This window comes from Tenrec ecaudatus, chromosome 1 (genome assembly GCF_050624435.1).
Source record: "Tenrec ecaudatus isolate mTenEca1 chromosome 1, mTenEca1.hap1, whole genome shotgun sequence".
NCBI classification, from domain to species: Eukaryota; Metazoa; Chordata; class Mammalia; order Afrosoricida; family Tenrecidae; genus Tenrec; species Tenrec ecaudatus.
The window spans coordinates 305989229-305997502 of record NC_134530.1 but is presented as its reverse complement, the minus strand read 5'-3'; positions in this window follow the sequence as shown (position 1 = coordinate 305997502).

The window sequence follows — 8274 nt, the reverse complement described above, 5'->3', positions numbered from 1 at the left end:
TAAAACCAAGTGTTTGTCGTCCCCCCCCCCCCCCCCGCCGTTTCCCATAGATTGAGTGTATCCTTACATGCTAGGCTACTATTTAATTTGTTCCATGGTTCTGTCTCTTCTATAAACTAGTACACCTAGAGTCCCAACTAAAATAGAATTTTTTTTTTTGGTAAAACAAGTGTTTTTTGAAAGTGGCATTAAAAAATCATTTTCTTGGGGGCTCATACAACTCATCACAATCCACACATCCATCCATGTGTCAAGCACATTTGTACATTTGTTGCCATCATCATTCTCAAAACATTTGCTTTCTACTTGAGCTCTTGGTATCAGCTCCTAATTTTTCCCCTCCCTTCCTACCCCCTCCCTCATGAACCCTTGATAATTTATAAATTATTATTATTTTGTCATGCCTTACACTGGCCGATGTCTTCCTTCACCCATGAAGGTGGCATAGTCTATCAAGAGTTTTGAAATATTCTAATGTCTCTTTCTGTCAGTGGTGGTAGCAGTACTTGGTGCTCAATGTCTGGAACCACTAAGTAATATAGTAGGAATTCCAAAATAGTTATATTTTTCTTCTTTAATAGGGTTTGAATTTTTCTATAAATCAGAACTTCCTATAAATTTTTCTATAAATCAGATATCCTGTTTTGGTACTCAATTATTTGTAAAGGAAAGGCAAGATAATAATTGCATAATATTTTCCATGATCTTGTTTTTTTTGTGATTGTTTTCAAAACAATGAGTTAGTTTGCTCACGTTCTCTTCAACACTGGAAAGTTATTATTGTAGGATCACTAGGAACCTGTGGATTTAAACATATTTCATGTGTTTGAGTTGATTGCGTTTATTATCCTTATTGAGGATATCAACTCATCTTTAGGCAGGTTGAGCCTTTTCAATCTGGTTCCTGATTCTTCCTGTTATTAGCCTAGTATTCCTTGGTAGCTTTGTTATTTGATGTGACAAAATATATCAGGCCCGTGTTATAACTTTCCTTCCCTAGTCCTGGAATTGGTCAAGTCTTCCAAGGAACTCTTATAATGTTTAGTGGGAAATAGTATTTCAAGACCAAAAGTGGGACTAGGAGTATTCATTGCTTAGTTGAATTTTTTTTGTCTTTTGAGTGACGAGAGCTATGATAATTTCATGGATCTGCATTCATTTTTCCAATGCACATTCAGTACTTTATTATAGTCTTTACTTGATTTCTCATCCTTCATCTGTCTCTACTTTGGAGAATTCGCTTTTCAATGACATCAAGAATACTAGGGTTAAAAAACCCAGGGACAAGGGAACAACAACTGATGCAAAACAGTGGCAGGGAGGGTGTAAGAGGCCTGGTAGGGCTTGATCAAGGGCAATGTAACCGAGAGGAATTACTGAAACTCAAATGAAGGCTGAGCATGATAGTGGGACAAGAGGAAAGTAAAAGGAAATAGAGGAAAGAGCTGGGAGACCAAGGGCATTTATAGAGGTCTAAATACAGGCACGTACATATGTAAATATATTTATATATGAGGATGGGGAAAATAGATCTATGTACATATATTTATAGGTTTAGTATTAAGGTAGTAGATGGACACTGGACCTCCACTCAAGTACTCCCTCAATGCAAGAATACTTTGTTCTATTAAACTGGCATTCCATGATGCTCACCTTCCCACATGATCACTGAAGACAGAGAGGGTGCATAAGCAAATGTGGTAAATAACGCTGATGGTGCCTGGCTATCAAAAGATATAGCGTCGGGGGTCTTAAAGACTTAAAGATAAACAGGCAGCCATCTAGCTGAGAAGCAAAAGAGTCCCCATGGAAGAATCACACCAGTCTGTGTGATCATGAGGCATTGATGGAATCAGTTATCAGGCATCAAAGAACAAAAAGTCATATCATTGTGAATAAGGGGGAGTCTGGAGTGGGGACCCAAAGCCCATCTGTAGGCAACTGGACATCCCCTTACAGAAGGATCTCGGGAGGAGGTGAGTTAGTCAGGGTGCAGTGTAGCAACAATGAAACATACAACTTTCCTCTAGTTCTTAAATGCTTCTTCCCCTGCACCCCCCGCCCCCCATCATGATCCCAATTCTACCTTACAAATCTGGCCAGAACAGAAGATGTACACTGCTACAGATAGGAACTGGAAACACAGGTGTGGGATATAAAAAGACTTGTAGATCCAGTGGCGTTGTAAGCATCTCAGTGTTGGCAGGGGTCTCTACGTGGCTTCTTCCGCTCCAGAGCATCAGCATAAGTTTATGTGGCTTCATCAGCATAAGTTTATGTGGCTTCTCCAGCTCCCATTTGTCTTGTCAGCTGCTCTGTCTTCCTAAGTGTGAGCAGAGAGAGTCTCTCCCACCTCTAAGAAGAAAAAAACATTTCCCAGAATTCTCAGGAGAAAGCCATGACCTTACACAGGCCACACTCTACCCCTCACACTCAAATTGACAGAGATTATGTAACTACCACACCTTGTTACATCCAGACTCCAGAGTCTTTGATTGATTCTATAAAAAGGAAATGATTGCTGGTACTTTTGCAAAAACTAAAGTATATTTCTATAATAAGGGATACGTTAACAACAACCAAAAAATGCTTTCAGTAAAGCATTTCTCCTGAAAGACTTACATAGCAGCAACTTCATTTTTTAAATATTCAATAAATTCAGTAGATAAAGTTGACTAAGCAATAATGGTTCATCCCTTTAATTCACAGGAGTGAAATTCTGACTATGAGAAGGGGAAAAATGATGGTGTACAATGTGTGTTTAAAGAAAAGCAATTAGAAATGAGCCAGTCAGCAGTCAGGGTACAGTGTAGCAATGATGAGACATACAACTTTCCTCTGGTTCCTAAATGCTTCCTCCCACCCCCACCATCATGATCCCAATTCTACATTACAAATCTGGCTAGCCCAGAGGATGTACACTGGTACAGATAGGAACTGGAAGCACAGGGAATCCAGAATGGATGATCTCTTCAGGACTAGTGGTAAGAGTGGTGATACCGGGAGGGTAGAGGGAGGGTGGAGTAGAAATGGGGAACCAATTACAAGGATCTACATATATGGACAACAGAAAAGTGGGTGATGGAAAACTTCAGACACGGTAAGACATAACAAAATAAAAATAATTTATTAATTATCAAGGGTTCATAAGGGAAGGGGTGGCGGGGAGGGAGTCGTAAAAATGAGGAGCTGATACCAAGCGCTCAAGTAGAAAGCGAATGTTTTGAGAATGATGATGGCAATAAATGTACAAGTGTGTTTGACACAATGTAAGATGTATGGATTGTGATAAGAGTAGTATGAGCACCCAATAAAATGATTTTTTTAAATAAAATGACTGATAGAGTGGCTAAAAAAAAGGCAGGGTCCATTCTATAATCAATTGAACAAATAAATGGTATTCCATATCTGATAACAAAATTGGACATAGAAAAAAGTATAACTAGAATTCAACATTTTTACAGATAATTCTGTAACATTACTTGTTATAACAATCCTTGATCTTACAGGCACCAGATTCATTTTGGAATATACAATCACACGGGTTAGGTGACGGGTCTAGGTCTGGGTTCACACAGTTAATCGTTGGTACACAGATCTCCCAGCACCAAAGTCAGTCTGTTCTGTAGACCTACCTTTTCCTGAGGCAGCAGCAGGGATGACTGTGTTTTCATTGGTCAGTTATCAGTGTGAGTCCCTCCTTTCTGTTTCTTACAAAATGACGCAGAAACCCTTCCACTTGCCCCTTTAGTATCTAATCATAGGGGTAGAGCGCTGCCTTCCTAGTCTTAGAGCTAAGAGCCTCTGCCATGTGTCCCTGGCACAGTCTTCCATCCTCAGCACCCTGCTTCCATTCCCTCTGCTCCTAGTTGAGGACCATCCATCACAAGAGCCTGGCAAGATCCCATGCCACCTGGGTGAAGATATTGCCCAGATGTCTCCATGTGCACAAGCTGGAGAAGAGGAACGTGGGTTACACAGACACCAGAAAACAGTCACAGCGAAGAGGCAGTACCACTGCCAGGAACATGGAAAGGATTTTACCCAGAGCTCAGTCTTGAGGAAACACAGGACAATCCACCCTGGGAAGAAGCCCTATGACTGTGAGGAGGGTCCTTCACCAGCGAATCCACACTGGTGAAAAGTCCTATAAATGTGTAGAATGCCGCTAAGCTTTCAGTCATCGCTTTCAATCTTGTCAGTCATCAGAGAACCCAACCTGGGGAGAAGCCCTTTGAGTGTGAAGATTGTGGGAAGACATTAATCTGATGGCAGTAAGTTTGGCTTTGATATTTAGGCAACATTCCAGAACCTGAAAGTATTGGGGAAATGAAAAGCAGCAGAGAAAAAGGGATGGGCCAGAGCTGAAAGTTTCAAAAGGTCTATGCTGTGATTTGGGGTCATAGTAGGGGTAAGGCTCGTTTACATGAATTGTTGTGAAAGTACAATGAAACGTAGGCCTGACATGGAGAAAAAATGGGCAACCATAGCGCCTTAAACACTGAAATCATCCAGCAAGACCTAAAAGACTGGGCAAGAAATGAAATGCCAAGTAAGAAAAGATTCCTCAGCATTTTAGACTTAAATGGCAGACCTCATGCATCTCCTCAAGTGTGCTCCTTGACCTTGAAGGCAGTGTCTATTTCTTCATCCCCTTTGCCATTGGGAGTTTCTGAAACTTTTATTATTCTTTTTTTCCATCACGAAGAATCTTTATTTTTAAGTGGTGATTACCATTACATCAGTAACAAGCAACAGCTCTTATGTGTTACCATCCAGTCGTTTCTATAAACTAAAAGCAGCCCCAACTAGAGCACAGGTATTCCCTAGCTTTTCCTAAGTCCAAGTTCCGCCACTTTGCATTTCTCAAAGGCCCCCGTCTGGGCCTGCTTCCGCTCATGGAGAGAAACCCACGGGGTGTTTGCTTGTGTGAGAAAAGGTGCACAGAAGGAGTTTTCCGTGTTTTGCAGCACGCACCCCAAACAGCAAAGTGGCCTCGCTGAGCTCTTGGCCGGAGGCCCCTCCCTCAGCATCAAGCGGGTGGTTTGGAACCAGGCCTGTGAACACCGGGAATGAATACTGGTTTGTGTGTTATTTGGTATGACTCGGTGGGTTCGTTTTCTGGAAAGCTCAAAACAATTCCCCCTATAAGTTAACATGAAATACTTCTCCTACTTGGCTTGCAAAAGCCTTCCCTGGAAAGCTACACTTTTGGACAGCGGGGGAAGCCTGTATTCATTGTTCTAACCGTTAAACATAGAGGGTTATTTTAAGGCTGGCTGCTGTCTATACAGGTTACAAAATAGCCACTCACTACTTTTTTCATTGATAAAGCCCCTGGCCTTCAAAGAAAGTTTTAGGGAAAATGAAATATTTAACCCATTTCTTTCTTCAAAGAATTTTTTTTTGGTACTAGATATCTAAGAAAGAAAAGTTTTGCTGCTTCAGCTAAAAAGCATAGGAAAAAATAAGATATTTCATTTTAACCTAACTATATCTACCATAACAGACTCTACAGTCTCTCTGTCTGGTGGCCAGGCTATTCACAAGGCTATTTATCCATGTGTGGATGCTGCAAATGGATTCTGTTATGGTAGATATAGTTAGGTTAAAATGAAATATCTTATATCTTATCTCCCTTTTGACCAATTTGAAAGTTGTTTCAGTTAAAACAGAAAGAAAAAAAACAGTGAAGGGGAAATACACATGGGTTAAGCCTCTGAAAAATTCCTCTGACCATGGACCAGGGCTCTGAGTAGACGTGCTATCATGCAGAGCACTGGAAAGCAGATTATTTCAGACGTAGTTAGGTTAAAATGTTACACCTCATCATTTGATGCCCCCCTTGACCTATTTTAAATTCATCTTAGTTTTCCAATATTTTCTGCTTTCTTTTCAATTGAGGTTTTTCTGTCTCACTTTGTTATTGATATTAGTTTTTTTGGGGCATCTTGTTGCTGTCGTCTTTGTTGGTTTTCTGTATATGAAATCTAGGAGGTAAATCTACAGAGACAGAAACTGGATTAATGGTTTCTTAGGGGGATGTCAGAGAAATTGGGGGAAATGGGGCACTAATAACAATGAGGACAAGAAAGAAAAATGTTATAAATCAATTGTGGTGATGAGTGTACAACTCTTCTTGATATGATTGAACTATTGAATTGTGTGATATGTGGATTATGTGCCAATAAAACTATGAGCAAAAAAAAGCATAGGAAAACTGTACACCATTAAATTCATAAGAAATATGAAGTAAAAAGATAAAAACTTTGGATAAGCTCTAAGTCTATACAAAGTACTTGGTTTGCTACTCTGCAAAGAGAAGGAAGCTACCCCATAATATACAGAAATAATTTAATGCGTTTTGCAATAGCACTGTAACCCTGCGAAAGCTTCTTGTTCCACGGCAGCATCTACATTCCCTATCCGTTGATTCGGTAGTTTTCGTGGATTTCTGGGTGGATGTCGCAGATGAATTTCGGGCGGGAATCCAAGACATCATTCCTGTTCTGCCGGAAGTAGGTCTGGAGGAGAGTCATCTTCTTGGTAGTAGGTCTGGAGGAGAGTCATCTTCTTGGTCCCCTTCTCCACCTCCTTGCTGCAACTGCCATGGGATCCCAGAGCCGCAGCTTCTTTGGCCTTGAACTCTTTCTCCCTTTGTAGGCGGTACTGTTCCATTTCAGCCTGAGCTTCTTCTTTGGCCTGCTTCAGCCTCCGATTCTTTGATTCTTTCGCTTGCAGCGACTGCCAGATGGCTTGCGACTGGCTGGCCATGGCGGCGACGCCAGCACTCGCCGAGGCGAACCGCCTAAATCCGAAACTTTTATTATTATGTAATTGAAATCTTTTATTTATTTTTAAAAGACACTTTTTAAACTTTTAAACAAATAGTTTAAAAGATTTTGAAAGGAGGACAACTGAACAACACTCACATAAAATTTCTCAGTTAATTACTTGCCTGCACGAAGAGATCACTGAAGATAATAGTGCTACAGCAAAGGGTGGAGAAGAAAGCAGATGGTGCCTGGCTATCAATTGGAATAGTGTCTGGGGTCTTAAAGGATTGTATTCAAACAAGTAGCAATCTAAGCAAGGAGTCAACTAAGTCCACACAGAATAAGCACGTGTGTGAGTCTGGGTAGACTAGAAACACAAATCCATGGACACACCTATGTGTATAAGAAAGAGATTTATATACAAGAGGAATTGACCATTGATAAAACATCCCAGCCCAGTGCAGTCCAAGGCCATAAGTCTGATATTAGCCCATATGTCCAATATCAATCTATAAAGTCCTCTTCAGACTCATGAAATGCATGCAATGAAGCCAAATGCAGGATGATCACAAGCCAATGGGTAGAAAGTTTTTGGGTCTGGTGGCATTGTAAGTATCTCAGTGCTGGCAGGGGTCTCTCTGTGGCTTCTCCGGCTTCAGAGGCCTGGTTGCATCCACGTGGCTTGTCTTCTGCAATGTCTCCCAGGAAGTAGCAGAGAGAGAGAGAGAGAGAGAGAGAGAGAGAGAGAGAGAGAGAGAGAGAGAGAGAGAGAGAGAGAGAGGAAGTACCAGATTTCCCAGAATTCTCAGGAGAAGGCCATTCCCACAGAAGTCTCATTTGCTCTCTTCAGATTGACAGCCTAGACTCCACCCCTACACTCTTAATCCTTAAATTGACACCAGATTTGGTGACTGTCACAGCACTCCAGGCTGTGTGATCCAAAGATGATAATAACAAAATCCAAATACGATGAAGGAACAGTATCAGAGCTTAAATGGTGAACACCCTGTTTGTAGGAGGCTACAGGAGGACAGTGGGAACCTAAAATCCATCTGCAGAATATCTGGTAAGATTAAGCCTCTGCCAGACCTCCTCTGGCCACAGGCTAGACTCAAATAGTTTTACTATTAGACAGAGATTGAATTTGAACTGCTTTACTATCAGAGATTATTATATACTTCATTATAGTGGATCAAACTACAGTATAATAGGATACCTCCTCTGGGCCAAACCGGAATTTGCTCGATGCTTAAATGATTCTGACTTGTTCCACAACAGAAATTACTTCTCACACTATATTGCTTATAGTATTTTCTTTCTTAATTTTAATGTTTATCTTTATATTAATGTTTTTCTTTATGTTTTATTCATGATCAGCAACTTTATGCACAACTCAGTATTTCTTAAAAACAAAGAGACTGAATTTAAAAGACCAAAAATGTCTCTTCACTGTTACATGTCGTGGTGCGGTAGACCCAAGTCAAGAACCTCGGGCTCC